The sequence below is a fragment of the Chroicocephalus ridibundus genome, chromosome 7 (assembly GCF_963924245.1).
Source record: "Chroicocephalus ridibundus chromosome 7, bChrRid1.1, whole genome shotgun sequence".
In the NCBI taxonomy this organism is placed as follows: domain Eukaryota; kingdom Metazoa; phylum Chordata; class Aves; order Charadriiformes; family Laridae; genus Chroicocephalus; species Chroicocephalus ridibundus.
Window position 1 is genome coordinate 6,821,183 of NC_086290.1, and position 15,694 is coordinate 6,836,876.

Below are 15,694 nucleotides of genomic sequence, written 5' to 3' on the forward strand. Positions count from 1 at the left end.
CCGGCCATTGGGTGGAGGCGGGGCGCGAGGCCGGCCGTTGGGCGGGCCGCCTGAGGGCATGAGGCGACGACCGGGGCGGTGGGGTGTTTGCCAGTACCTCCCCGCTCTGTTTGGGGACCGGGAGCAGGGCGGGTGGCGGCGGGCTCCGCAGGAGGCGGTGAAGCGCCTCCGGGAAGGCTCCGGGTGAGGAAGAGGCCGGGTGGGGCCGGGGCGGGGCAGCCGCAGGGGTTTTCTGTGGGGTCGGGAGTGCTCCCCTGAAGCAAGTGCCCGGTCATCACCCCCAGTGTACCGACTGGCTCAGCTGCGGGGCCGACTTCGGGCTTCTGAGGACTCCGTTTTGTTTTGTTTTGTTTTGTTTTTTTTTGTTTTCAGGTGAAGTTAACCTGAAACGGACATTCGTGAGCTCCATCTGCCACCAGGTATTAGGAGCTGAGGAGAACCGTCGCTGTAACTGTTGGGTTCTCAGCACCTTGCCCGTTGCAGAGATCCGCTCCTCGCTGGCACAGGTGTGGGCTTGCAGTCCTTCACTGAACATCTCCCTGAGCAGGAGCTTCTGTTCCCTCCCACATACGTTCACCAGCCAACAGTTCTGAGAGTTGTCAGTCAGATCTATTTCCTTTAGCCCAGGTGGAATGAATTTCTCTAAATCATTGACATATCTTCCTAGTTGCTTCTAAAAATAAACTAACTTATAATTAATTTTAAATTCCTTAGTCAGTACTGCAAACTTCTTTGTGGAGGGTTAGAAATAAAGCTTAAGCAAATTGTTTTGTTTTGTTTTTCTAAGGGCAGGGCTTTAAGGAAAATATCGTCTATGGAGGCAATTAAGACTCTGTGACACCTTAATTGCCTTCCTTGAGAATAAGCGCTGAAAATACATATACACAGCATTGGGCTGTGTAAGGATAACCAAGCTAGCAAGGTCTCACAATCAATACAACTGCATTAGCGAGGCACAGTGCCCTGGATAATTCATCCTGCAGAGAAAAACTGCACTGACAGGGCCATGCTGCTTTTGGTACTACTAGTTCACTCAGAACCGTTTCGGGAACCTGTCCAACATCGCACTGTATTTTCAGATGGCTCAGCTTTTTTTTTTTTTTTTTTTTGTAGTCTTTTTCATACCAGGCCTTGCAGGAAATAGCTTTACAGCCAAGACTTACTCCATTTAGCTAAACAGGGTGCTTGGAGGAGGACCAGGCAGTTACCTTTTATGTGGCCCATTACTTAGAAGAAAACACAGTTGTTTTTGTTGGTTGTTTGAGACTCAAGTAAAACACATTATCAGGATTCTTGGTATTGTTAGCTGAATAGTTCAGTGCTTGGAGACACTGTTGCAAATGAGAATACACACTTTTTCACAAGACAGTGTTCAGCCTCTGCCACTGGAAATCGGAGGTGCATTCTTAGTTCTAACTGAAGAGTCTACAAGGGGAATCTTATGATTTAAATACAGTAATTTAGCACATAAGAAAAGCAGTGAGCCAAGTTAATCTTTGTATATAGTAACTAACTGCCATTTCCCTTAAATCCCGCTCTAGAGAAAGTCTGCAAAGGTGGATCTTTAGCAGAAGTTGTGAAAAACACGTGCATTTGTCAGCAGACAAAAGGTGAGATTACAGTTTATGCATCCCTTGGGCTGAAAAGTTCTTTTGCTCACCCTCAGATATATAATATTCTTGTATGTGTGGGCAAATGCCACAGAAGGGCATTGCCAAGCAAAGCAACTAGATCTGGACTCTCCAGTTGGTTTTAACAGAAGTTTAATTTGTTTTCCTGTATTGTTCATCCACAGCTGATTCCTATTCCTTGCTATTCCCCCTTAGATTCCCCCTTCCATACCCTGACTTTGTTTCTCCTCTCAGCACTAAATTAAAGTGCACCATATTGTACCAGCCGCTTGTATCACATTAAGGTGAGATACTGTCACACGATGCACCAGTATTGTTTGCATTATGGCAGCACTTAGTGGGTCAATTGAGATAAGTGGCCCTTTAAGCCAGACATTTTACAAAACATATGACATAAACAGACAGTTCATAATCTAATTAGTCGGGACAGAAAATGGTCGAGAAAACTGGACAGGGTCAAATGATTAAGCACACTTACAGAACAAAGATTCTGGCAGAGACCAGAGGGAGGACCAAACTTTGCTGCGTCGAGTGAATGCCCTAGATCGTACTTTCTCAAACCAGGCAGGAGGCCCCACAGGAATACGCACTTACAATATACACTACTTTCTGGCAGAAACTTGGGGGTATTTATACTTTTCAAAGCTTTTCAGGGCAAGATGCTATGTTACTTTATTGTCTTAAAAGCGATTAAAGCTAAAAGAAGAAAATCACTGTTGTAGATGTTCTCTCCTCCCAGCTTCCACTGGGACAGAGCAATGTTTCCACTGCACTGTGGTGGTGCCATCCTTCACTTGAAAATCCTCATGGATAGGATAGGATAGGATAGGATAGGAGTAATTTCAGTTGGAAGGGACCTACAACGATCATCTAGTCCAACTGATGATATTCCTCTACTACAGTCAATCTGGATCTCTTTTTGAGGGCTGACTTTTTCAAACACGTTACCTAACAATTCTTACATGTTTCTTTATAGAACATTTTCACTTAGGAATGTTCCTAGAAAGAATATATACATATAGTTATAAAATGATTAGTTATAAATACAGTTTATAAAGTTATGCAGTTATAAAAGGATAAGTATTTGAAGATTTTAAGTGCTCTAGTCTGAGCAGGCAACAGTCTCCTCTTTCCAGGGTAATCAAGTTTCAGGCTGTTAGGACTTTCACCTTAGATAAACCCTTCAGAATACAAATTCTGTTTGCTGTATATTAAACATCAGATTTCCTGTGCTTCTATTTGAAAGAGAGAATATTTTCTAGGTTATTGACCAGATTTCTTCACCCTTGTTTCGTAGTATGAGGTGAACTGTCTGAATTCAGCTGCTGTACATGATGATGTTAACTCTCAGAGTATGTAAAATAGATTGTTTTCAGTATTAGGCATATAAGCAGTCCCATAGATTTAAGGGAAGTAGTTGCATATGTAAACATGCATTTAAATGATTTGCAAGATGAAGGTACAATTGGAAGTCGTTCTCTACCCAATAGGTAGGTACATTTCAATGCTGAAATTATACATCCTCGTCACAGATTCATTATAAACCTATTTGAGATCTTTTTGGTGAAAGGAAGCATTATACACACATACACATGCACGTACGCACATTGCTGCAATATGTTTTCAAGATTCACAACAGGATTATATTACTAAAATAAGCATTTTGAAAGAAATTCATGAAAAGAATATTAATTTAACCTCATTTTTAATCAAGTTAATTATTTTTATTAACTTATGCTTGAAAAATCAATGGCAAGCAACCAAGACAGTGTTACTGTCACATGTTTTCTGTTTTCCTTTTCTGTCTGTTGTCCAAACGAGAGCACTTTCTGGAGGAATCATGATAAATTGGTAATAGCTTATTCAAAAGAGCAAGCAGACAACATTGCAAATGTACTGCTAAGATGTATGGGTGATTTTGCATTAAGTAAATGCAAAGCCTGATCTAGCTGATATGAGTCACAATTTTATGGATGGTTTTAAAAGTGTATAAAATTTCAGCAGGGGAGTTTTTAGTCTTTTTATAATAGAGTATTTCCCGATTTTGAATTGCTTTTTGGAATTTGAAATTCCAGGGTATTAAGGCATTACCCAATTTAGATTGACTTTTCCACCTTAGCCTCTTTTTATATTTTCCTTCTCGATTTTCTTCATGAAAAGGAAAATAATAAAACCTGTTAAGCTGCAACAAACAACTCAAGTTAGTGATGCAGCTCTAAAATTATTCACTAATGTTTCAACAGAATGGGTCTTCAATTGAAAAGGTCAATGTTTTGAAACCAACTGTAAAATATGTGCTAGTTTTGGTAGAAAGGTTTTAGCAAAAATGCAATTTTTTCTAAGGGAGGAGGGTGAGATTGTATGAACAAACAGTGTTCCAGTGTCTACAGCAAAGAGTCTACCAGTGTTGGGTGAGTCAGATTCAAGTCTCTGTTTTTCCTGATTCAGTGAGAGTTTTGATCTCCTGTCTTTCACATCACAGGTAAAACCTTAACCACCAAGCTACTGGCTGATATGCAATTAGAATCTTCGCTATTCTTCTCTATTTATACTTTGTGTAAACATTAATTTTAGCAGAGACTTGAACTTGGGACTTCCAATCTTTGCCTGAGCTCAGCAGCTGTTCCGTGTGAGCTTCCCTTTCTTCTTTCATTAAAAACAAATAAATAAACACTTAAAAGATTTTAATGTGAAATGTGAAAACATTTGAGTTTTCTAACTTTCACAAGACGGGCAAATGTTTCCTGCATGGTTTTAGTCAGCTTTGCAATACATTTTAGTTCAAGAGAAGCTTATATGTTAATAGCATTAAAAAAGAAATATTAAATAGAATTTGCTTTGTATTGTCATGTTCCTTTCCCTCAGTTTTTCTTTCTGTGTTTGCTCTACCCACTGTTACGTCTCCAAATAGATAGTAAGGACTTCAAAGCAGGTATCGTGTCTTTCTATGGATATTTCTTTAATGCATAATGGCAAAAAACTCACTGGAGACTGTTTGCAGCACTATGTGACATTAATTTTTCTGCAGAATGTCAGGCTGCAAATTGCTGACCGTCTATGATTACTTCCTCCTCAGTGTTCTCTAACATGTTATTGCCAGTTTCTTGTACAAAAAAATGCCTTTTGGTCATCCACCCCTACAAATCTTCCACTTCTTTCCTTATTTTTCCTTCATGCATGTATAAGTTGTGGAATTCATTCCTATTTGCTAGAACTCTACAACGATGACCGTATAACTGCGTGCTGCGTCCCAGGTTCTTTCTACTTTAGTCTCTCTTCACTGCCATTGCAGTGTCATTGAGGATCACAAATCAGATGGCAAACCAGTGGTATTATTTGATATGCTCAATAAGACACATACCTGACAGCTACTACTGCTTCAGCTTCATGTTCCCTGCTGCAATCATGACATGTTTACAGGTCTTTCAAATTAAACAACCCTTTCCCCCCCATGCACATGTGTACAATGAGATTTTTTTTCATAATGAGAAGTGATAGGCAGTCTGAATAGAGGAATCAGTACTGCTGGCTGTGTATACAATTAAGAACAAGAACTACAACAGCCATTGTGCTTTGTTCATATCTCCTTAGAAATATAATTTCCCAGGCTGTAACTTGGAAACTAAATACATTCCTGGATGTCGTAAAATTTTTATAATAGTGTCTATTGGGAAAGATGAGTTTTTTTGAGGGTGAATTTAATAGATTTTTTTCAGATCTTGCTAAAGGATGAGAAAGCCTCTTTTAAGTTCTTTGCAAATCAGCATTCCTCTCCTCTCCCAAATAAAAGTAAAATCAAACCCTATATTTTTAAACGTAATGCTTAATCTTTCCTTCTCTTCTCCCTTCTGCTCTCCAGAAAGCAATGAAACACAAAGGGGCATACCCTTCTACAGACTTTTTGTTGCAGAGAGTGTGGAAACTTCTTTTTATACCAGAAAGCAACAATAAAGAGCAAATTTTTCTTTGTGGCTTATACTCATAAATTTGATAATGAAGCCAAATGCATAGTCTTTTCCTCATTTCAATACCAAGTAACTTTTAAAATGCCTTTAAAAGTCACTTTTATAGAGGGAAGAACAAGCATGAAGTTCTGAATTTTATGTGGGCCCCAAACATCATAATTTATAAATTCAGATAAAACCAGCATCTGAACATAATTCAGTTGGCTCAGAGAGAATACAAATAGATTCACAGAAGAATCAAAAGATTCTTCACTGACTGAAGATCAAGTTGCTAAGGCACATTTAGAAGGGAAAACCCACACCTCAATTCAGAATGTAACGATGACAACTTTTTTTGAACTTTATTACTCTTTTTGTTTTTGAGATTTCTGTAGTGTTGCCTCTTGAAATGGGCTCCTGCTTCGTAGTGGATAAACAAAATCCTTAATTATACTACTCACAGGAGTAATTTTCAACACCAATATTCCCTAAATTCTCTTGAGTTTCATGACAGGACTTGGCTCAGTTTTCTCTACCCATAATAAAAGCCAAATATTCCTTTTAACTTAGCATTTTATAGGACTGAGCTCTTCTGTCGTACTTTGCAAACCTAACATTTTTAGCATGGAGCACTAAATATATAACTTTTAATAATGACTAAAATAAACCAGCACTGTCTGTGGTGTTTTTTCTAATTTTTCGTCATCCCCCCCAAATCATAATTAGCTATAATTGATCTGGTCTTTATAATGTTTGTGTAGTTAAAATGTAAGAGTGCAGCTTTCCTCCAAATAAGGTAATTTAAAAGTGTGCTGGACCATGTATACTAGATAATAAACAATACTTACATATATATGTATGTAATAATACATGTGTATAATAGTAGTCAAAATAATGTAATCTGTGCAATAAGTATGAGTTTCTATTGGAAAATCTTCTAAGCAGAATGCTTCCTGATTTTGATGAGAAGATAGGGGCTCACTGAATTTCATCTCTAAGAAATATTGGAGATTTGAATAAGTAGTGATTCACTGTTCATTATGAATAAAAGTAAGGACATATCGCATAATCTGAATACCAGAAAAAAAGAAAAAATATCAAACACCTTTCAGAATTGTTGGGAGGATACCAACACAAATGCTAAATACCAAGCTGAGAACACAGAACAGCCCCATGATGATTTCTAATGGAGTTATGCTTGATATTTGAAATTTTGATGTAGACAACTTTTTCATTTTGAGACAATACAGGGTTTTCTTACCTATTTTTATTTATTTTGGCATCTATTTAGATTTAACACCTTTTTACATATCAGTGTGTGTTTTAAATACTGTAGTTCTCATTAGCACAGATTTTGCACTGTTGATATTTTCATCTGGTTCATTTCTTCTTGCTGGCAAGCATTTTATGTCTCAAGACATATTATGATTCATAAGCTGAAAGCTTCGTTTTGCTCTGGGATTCAAGAGACCAGCATGGAAGTATCCTATTCCTAGAGCAAAAGCTCAGATGAATAATGTAGTATGACTAGAGTGTATCACTCAGTGATGGAGATATTCTGCCTGTGTAGATACCTTAAAACTGCAGGTCAGGAAAAGGTAGATTAAAGGAGATAATGGTCTTCTGAGTCAGGTTTTCTCTGGCATAAGAAATGATAAAACAGTGTTAGAATCATTTTGCAATACTATAATTGGATGCAAACTTCATTTGAGATTTTAGCTTCCAACTGCTTTACCAAATTCACATAACACAAATGCTAATTGGTGAAGAAAATTATACAGTAAACTCTCATGCACATTACGCTTAGACAAGGTCAAAATCCCACTTTTATCAAAAGGTGAAAGTAGCTTCTTTTTTAAAAAAAAAAGTCTATTGACACCATTGATTTGGAAAGATGAGAGTTTTTCTGTAATTATACATCATTATACAGCATATTTGCATGCAGTTTTCATTCTGTATCTATTCATTAAAGAAGAATTTTCCATAGTTTTCCCATACATATATTAAAAGCCCGATTTTCTTGCAACTCAGAGTTGAGTTGCTTAACTTCTTTTGACTCTTCCTTCTTTTATATTTTGACTACTTTACTTGAATACTTGAAGTTTAGAATCTGATCTTTTTATGTGGCTGTTTTCTGCCTGAATATCTTTGTTGATTTCAAGAGAATTATCCATAGTGGTATAGAAGTCAGTTCAGTAATGGTCATATCCAAAAAGCAGGAATTCACTGTGGAACAATTGCAACATATTGTATTTAAATTCAGAAAATGTAAAGAATATTTCCCTAGTGAATCCTGCTGATAAAGCTACCAGACTGGAGAGATATCTTGCACTTCAGTTGTTGCATAATTAAGAACCGGAATGTTATACATCCTTTGAATTTTAGTATTTCAAGGTGTTTTTACAAGTATATAAGGTAGTTAATTGAAAAGAAAAATGTTAAATACGTTCATCCCGGATAACTACCTTGAATTGCCTTTGAGTGCCAACGAAAACTTGAAGATGAAATGTGTTATCTCAAAGTCATTGGCAATCATGGCTGAAGCTCTAAAAAATGTCTTCTAAGAACACCAGTCAAAGATGAGATTTGTCATCTAAAACATCTGTTTGGTCCTGCAAGTTTTAAGATAACAGAAGACAACAGCAGCATCTCCTCAAAATGAAGAGATTCAAAGGAAGCCGTGATCTCATAAACACAGAATAGCTTGAGGCTGTCCAAGGTTCTCTGAGTCATATCTCCCTAATGATAATTTTAAGGTCACTGCTGAATACGGTCAGTTTATTTTGAGAGGCAAGAAACAATACCTGTCAAGAAAGAAACAGAGATCAATTGGCAGAATGCATAACTCTAGTTCAGTTAATCAAAGTGCCTTTGAAATACTTTTGATTTGTAGCTTTGGTATTCTGTTTTTCTAGAAATCTGTTCTAATTTTTCATCCAGTACTCCTTGAAGGAGTCTATGAATACCACAACGTCTGGATAGAAAATGATTTAGGTTTAGTACTTTGATCAGTCTTTGTTAACAAAGCTTCATCAACCATTAATGAGATTAATTTTTTCTACATCATGTCATCAGTGTGGCTTCTCTGAGGCATCTTTTGAGCACTTGCATGCAAGTGGTTAGTTTGCATTAACAGGGGCGGTGGGGGAAGCAAAACAAAAAGCTCAAAACCTACTGGAGGAAAACCTCCCATCTACAATTTAAAAGAGAACAGGTCTGTCACCTACGGTCAAAACAGTTTATGGTGGCATGTTTTGATTAATATAGAGAAACCTATAAAAGCAGGTGCTTTCCAAAGTGTTATTTCTGGTCCTGAGAAAAGAAATTGTGTATCCCAAAATAAGACACCAATAGGATTAACCTGCAGAATGCAGGCTCCAGAATTTCATTAGATAATTCTCATGTCAAGCCTAGAAATACTTCACCAAAATCATGTATTGCTAATAAGTACGTCAGTTTGTATTTCAAAGATTTTATGCAAAGAAAAGAACTTTCACATACGTTAATACCTTGGAGTTACAGGCTAACTCAAAACCTAGAAGAGTGGGGGAAGTTTTGTGTTGGTATGACATCTTTGTCAGAACAGCTGCATGGAAAGTGAGGGAAAATAAATCTTTGTCTATAGAGAAAGCAGAAAGCCTAAATAAAACCTAAAGCTAATGACAAGACTTTTTCACCAGGTGTACTATACATGTGCACACATGCAAATAAAGATCATTTTTAGGCAGTGAAGGCAAACCATTGATATAGGAGGAAGTTCAATATCAGGAGAAATTTTAACTGGGGCCAGAATGAATACTGTAATGGTTTTCAATATGTTTTAAATAAAGGTTTGCCCACGCTGTTTTAAGAAATGTGTACATATCCATCTGCAAAAAGCCAGCTCTCTGGGAAGCAGTACTATTGTAACAAATCTACTCCTGCTTTTAATGGAAATATGTAAGCTCTCACCTTCTAATGTGGAACAGAAGGATCCACACCCTCTGAATACTTCCAACTACTAGATTTCTAGACATGTGGTCCTGTCTAAACTCACTGCATGACATCCCCTTGTGAGCTCAGAACTGCCTTCCTTCAGTCCAAGGAAGGACCGAGCCCTGAAGTTAACCAAGAACTAACTGTGCTTTTACTCCACCAATACTATCTGTTTCAAGTAAATTGACTTTCAAAATGTCTGACATGAAAGCTTATTCTACACAAACTTTAATTAATCATCCAAGATATGATGAAGACAATTTCCAAGACTTGTTTTCATTAGTGAATCCCCACTATTAACAGCATGATCCCTTTTCCAGTGAAGGGAAACAATTCCCTTGTACTTGCCAACTGTTTATCTCAGTTCATATTACCTTTCCCTTACTTCTAGTTTCTTGACTACTCATGTGCACAGAAGTGGATAGGTCTTATCTCATAACCCTGTCTCAAACGCTTTTACCCACGCTTGGGAATTTGGCTCTTTTCTACTTAAATGAACAATCACAAGAGGAACTTAAAAAACAATTAGTTCATGAGGGTTCCATATCAGTGACAAATATATTTACTTATGAAAAATGTGGATGGTGACATTGTATTTCTGTTGGCTTATTTAAAAAGATAAGTCTGTCAATATTTTTCTTTGAAATAAATAGAAAACAGTGTTTTACATTGTTAGACTCTTTTTCAGAGTATTTCAGTTACTGGATGGTCAATGTTACTTGTTCTCTCTGTGCACTGTGCACTGAATAGTAGAGTACAGATATGCAACAGGACTTTCAGAAAAAGTATACAAGAAGAGTGGAGGTTTGTGCAAACACATTTGTACAGATAAGGGATGCCTCTGAGGGCTTGAACTCAGGACTTCGGTGTATAGAACTGCTAGAAGGGTTCCTGGTAGCAGTTAGGGACAATGCGGAAAGAGAAAAATCTGTGCTCCCGCTAGTACAACATTTTAGTTCATAGTAAAGTTGCAGTTATATAGTATGGCATGCTGGTAATAAAGCCTTAATTAACTCTTTTTAGACCCAGGCAATCTTAGAAGTGGAGGGCCTGTTTCTACGCTATTGCTGACCGTTGTGTTTTACCCAAAAGAAAGCAAATTAAGAACGGTGTTAGTACTAGCCATGAGGATAAGACTTAAGCTGAGCAGCAATAACAACTTAAAACCTGCAGCATTTGAAGCTTTTCCAATTCATATGCTATAAGTAGTCTTTCATGCAAGTAATAAATTGCATGGCACTTAGATGAGAAGTACAAGTTGCAAGAGATGAGTGTAGATGAGACAGCAAAAATCTATATCCACGACTCAGACACTTGCCACAGTTCTAAGATTTCTGTAAGTAGTAGATAAAGAACAATTTGATTCTAAAGCTTGAGCTGTTACTATCCAGCACACCCTAGATGGTATGTGATGTCATTGAGCAGATTCATGACACCCACAACATGGCACACAATTAACAAGATAAAAAAAGCAACACCCACAGATCTGGTCACCTGGATATCCAGACCAGAAAGAACAAGAACTAATCATACCATAAACTGACCTGACCATGAAAATGATGATGAAAAAATTAAAACTCAATTGGGGGTTACTTGGTTTCTTTTTTTGTTTCTTTTTTTGTTTCTTTTTTTTTCCTTTTTTCTTTTTTCTTTCTGTACTTTCCCATTGAGAAGCAAGGGCATAAAAAGATTGACGCTGTTACTAGGAATAACTCCTGAAATACTGGAATGGGTAACAAGTGTCTGATGAGAACTGTGACCTGAGACAGAATGAGGCTGGAGAGTGAAAAGGATCAAAACATTAATAGCCATTAGTGCAGAACAAATACAAAAGTTCAAGGTAAAGGAACTGGGAAGCAGAATAGGCAAACACTGTCTGAGAAAGCAGACATTGCGGTTCAATGTAGAGAAAACAGACAAAAGGCAGGAAGTAAAATGCTTAGCCTAAAATATTACAGAGAATGGTGTGGGCAAAGAAAGTATCCCAGTGTTTGTTCCCTAAAGGAAATGAAAGTGGAAGTTTGTGTGAGCACGTGTAGAGACTACCAAGAAACAACACAAGTTGTGTAACAAGATTGTCTCTAAGGTTCTCTATTTTCACACTTATTTTCCAGAAAAAGGTGACTGAATTTTTGCCGCTCTGCTGTAAGACCAGTAACAACTTGGGTTCTGGCTGACTGGCAGAGCTGCAATCTCATTCTAGCAACGCTGATAAGCAACTGACCATGAGAAGAGAACTTCAGCATTGTGAGACCAGTGGACTGGCTATCAAAAAAATTCCTCACAAGATGATATATTGTTGCCTGAATTTTTAACAACTGGCACAGAAATACCCTACCTTCCAAGTAAACTGCCTCCCAAAAGAGCTGGGTAAATCTCAGATGAGCCATCAGCTTGACCCACCATAGAAATGTTTCACTTTTTTTCTAAAATGAAGTTACATTTCATCTTTTTTTTTGACTTTTTTATTTTAAAGTGGCTTCTAAAATGTTTGTAATGAAAAGCCAAAATTAAACAATTGTGTAACATAGTCGCAGAATGTTTCTACTATTTCAAAACATGTTGACTTCTCTCCTTACCTGTTGTTTTTTAGACATACTTAGACAAAATTTGACTTGAGATCACAAATAACTTTGGTTCTGTTCAGTATTTTGGCAAAGAAGTAAGTATTTGGCCACGGGAATCAAGGAACATGTGCCACAATAATGAAAAAATGTGCCTTGATAGTGAATAGCAGGCAGAATTCCCTGCTCTGGAGTAAGGAACTGATTCCACTTTCCACATGAGAGACAGGACAAAGCCTGAGTTTATAAAGCTGTCTAGAAGAACCAGAGAGTTTGCAAGTCCTGTGTTTTGGAATGTTTATGAAAACAAAGCTCTCTGTGAATTACTGTGTTACTTTCACACCTCGCTGTTTTACAAACCCCAGACTCTGTTCTAACAAAATCTCACAAGTGACACAATTATAAAAGTAGACTGACAAACATTAAAGCTGACAGGATATAAAATGTTCTCAGTTCAGTAGCTTGGATATAAACTAAAAGCTAAGAAGACAGAACATGTTTCTGCACTTGAAAAACTTCCCCCAGAATCTTCTTTCGGGGACAGCTTGAAAAGACAAATTGTACTGGAGTTTTTCAATCTGTCACAGTAGAGGACAGCTTCTGAGCTGTAGAGAGATACCTTCAAATGAATCATATATCATTTTATCTGAGAATTTATAAACCTTTCTAGTTCAGTTGTTTTTTTTCTCTCTCTTCAAATATCAGAAATACACCATCCGACTCTAATCCAGTACATACTACCAAAACAACTATATTAATCTAAACCCACTGTTGAAGTATCTCATTAGTTGAACTTTATATATTTTTTTATGCTAGTTCTCTCTTCAAAATTAAAATGTCAATGTAGAGCAAAGTGAGGAAGCATCCATGCTTTAATGGCAACTCCAGGCTGAAGATGGTAGCCCATACTGTATGAAGCTGGAGCCCAGGCTCAGTGGAAACTATTACAAAAAAAATAAAGTACAGTTGAGAGATTATTCTCTCTCATGAGAAGAGAGAATATGTCTAAGATCCTACATAGCAGATTAGTTTTAAGGCTAATGAAAAGCTCTACCAACCTCTGACTTAAAATATGTGGATTTAATCTAGGACTTTTTCCTGTTTATGAGAAATCTGCATCAGTGCACAAGAACTGATAGAATCTCATCATGCTCTGACATGATACACATAAAATTGAAAAATAATACAGTGTTTTCTGATCAAATGATTCAGTATAAAATAACTTCCTTGGTGGCTGCCTATTCAGTACTCATCTATGATCATCTGTAGGGTTGTACTTTCATATGAACTCTGTTCTAACATGCTGTCGTGGGTGGTAGCCTTTATGGTTCGGTAAATTTCTTAAAAACAACCATTTTACAACTCATTTTCTTCTTGTTGTGATTCCTTTTGTCAAGAACTATGCTAACTGCAGGTTTTGTTTTCTTTTCCTTGAGGAAGGTTCATATATATAAGTTTTCAGTTAAGCATTTGATTAACTTAATCACTTCTGTGAAGTAAGTGAATACTGATATTCATGTTTTATAAATGGCGAAGCTGAAGAACAGAGAAGGAAAGTGACTTTCATGGTGAGTGGTACTGTCAGTGGCAAGACTGGGAATAGAAACCAGAGATCTTTACTGCCAGTTCCACTCTAATCGATGGAGACCACTGTTCCACGGGTGACACCCTCACATCCCCACACAGAGCTACATAATAACAACTTCAGCAGAGCAAAATCAACCATTAACGAAACATGAAATGACAAGCTAAGGACACTTACCTAACTTCCAGTTCCTGTCTATAGGCGCCTGTTCTAGTCTATATCCTTCCTACCACCCTGTTTTTTCCCCTACTCCAGTCAATGTTGAGCATCATCTTTTTCCACAGATACTGAGTACTATATCATTGCCTGATTCCAGTTCAGCTGCATGAGCCTATCCTATCCCAGAGCGCCACAGCCCATTCAGACTAGCTGTAATAAGAAAGTCCAAATAGATTTGTTTAAAAGCATTGCCTGATGCAGGGTCTCATCATAACCCTTCCTTACTATTCCTTCTTTTTCAGTAACTTTTATTCTTAAGGTCACTATCCTTGTGGTTTTGCACAGATAGGCAATGCATTAAGTCACCTTTAGTTGTTCGATGCAATTTTGTTGAAAAATAGTAGGAGATGATACTTTTTTCAGTGTATTGGAGAAAATAAAAAAATGCAGATCTTAATTCTGTTTCTTTTGAATTTTCAAAAATTAGAAGAGGGTTCAAGAAATGGACACACATAGAATTCAGCAAATTATCAAAACTATTCAAAGAAATTGTTATTAACGTGAGAGAGGAGAAAGCCTGTAATGCCTTAAGGGAAAGGAAACGTGTAGTAGAGTTGTTGTGATGGTATGTAACACAACACCCTTCCTTTGGGATGATGATTTGATGGTGTAGTAAATTAGGATTTTGAACTGATAAAGCCAGATCAGAAAGTCTTGTGTTCCAGCTGCAAACCACCATCTTGCATAAACTGCATTTGCTAGTTAAAGTGCTGTGTATCTTCATGTTGTAGTAGAAAACATTATCATTGGTCTGGATGATTCAACAGAAGTGCAGTTTGCATCCATGGCTGATGTGGATTAGATTTATATGGCAAAGTGATTTGATACTCTACAGATCTGGTGTTAGTGTTTGTGGAGTCATGGCTTGCGTCAGAACAAACAGTTATGGACAACCTGGAAAGAATCCCAATGCCGTCATCTCTTTTACCATGCTAAAAGTTTCATCCAGACACGATTCTGCTTCCATTGCCTTTCTGGCTTATTTCTTTGACCCGTCCCTGGATGTTTTTTTTTATTATGGTTATCTCTTAGGCCATCTAAGTGGCTGGCACTCTGCCTGTTCCCAGTTGTTGGTCTGTTCTTGCTGCTCTGTTCTGTCATGTTCTCAATGGACGTACTACGCTTGTTTGTTCTTCCTCCTGTATAAGACCATTCCCTCTCAAAAGCCTGTATGCAAATAGGATCCTTATTAAAGGTGACAGGAAGATTAAAATTCTGTATGTTGATGATAGGCAATTAAGAAATCAATAAATTGCTATGAGCATTCTCCGATTGTATTTAAAGGTTTAGTTAGAAGAGCTGATTCCTGAGTTCTTACCCCATCTGCTCTTGGACAGACCTAGGTGTTTCTTTTAAAAATATACTCTTGCAAACTTTATACCAGACGGAAAGCAGAGCTTGCTGACCCCTTACCAGCATGTCAGGTTGAGGAACCCCATGTAGCAGCTTCTGCTACTGTTTGGGAGCAGGAGGTGAGCTGGGTTTTGCAGAAAAGCTGCATGAAATGAGCTAAGACATTAAGTAGCTGAAGAGTAATATTTTTATGCCTGAATTATAAACCTCCTGTAATCGAAACTGTAAGGGTAATTCAAACAGGCTATTAATTGTAGCAATGCCAATATATTAAGGTGAATAAGATTTTCTAAAGGTATATACTAAGCAATTTCAGTTCCTTTTACTTGCTTCATTGGAACTGAATTCTTCGTAGGTACATTTTCAATAAACGTGTGTACTGATTTAAGAGCTCCTGTGTTGGAGTGAATCACCTCTGCCAAG

The 15,694-nt window shown here is 37.4% G+C and overlaps 1 long non-coding RNA gene across 1 annotated transcript; it reads left to right on the top strand.

The window, feature by feature from the left end:
* Positions 1 to 60: 60 nt before the first annotated feature.
* On the top strand, positions 61 to 11,948 carry LOC134518592 (uncharacterized). The gene is made up of 4 exons (XR_010071998.1): positions 61 to 183; positions 373 to 506; positions 1,542 to 1,610; positions 11,665 to 11,948. It is a non-coding gene; the product is annotated as an uncharacterized LOC134518592 (long non-coding RNA).
* The last annotated feature ends 3,746 nt before the right edge of the window (positions 11,949 to 15,694 follow it).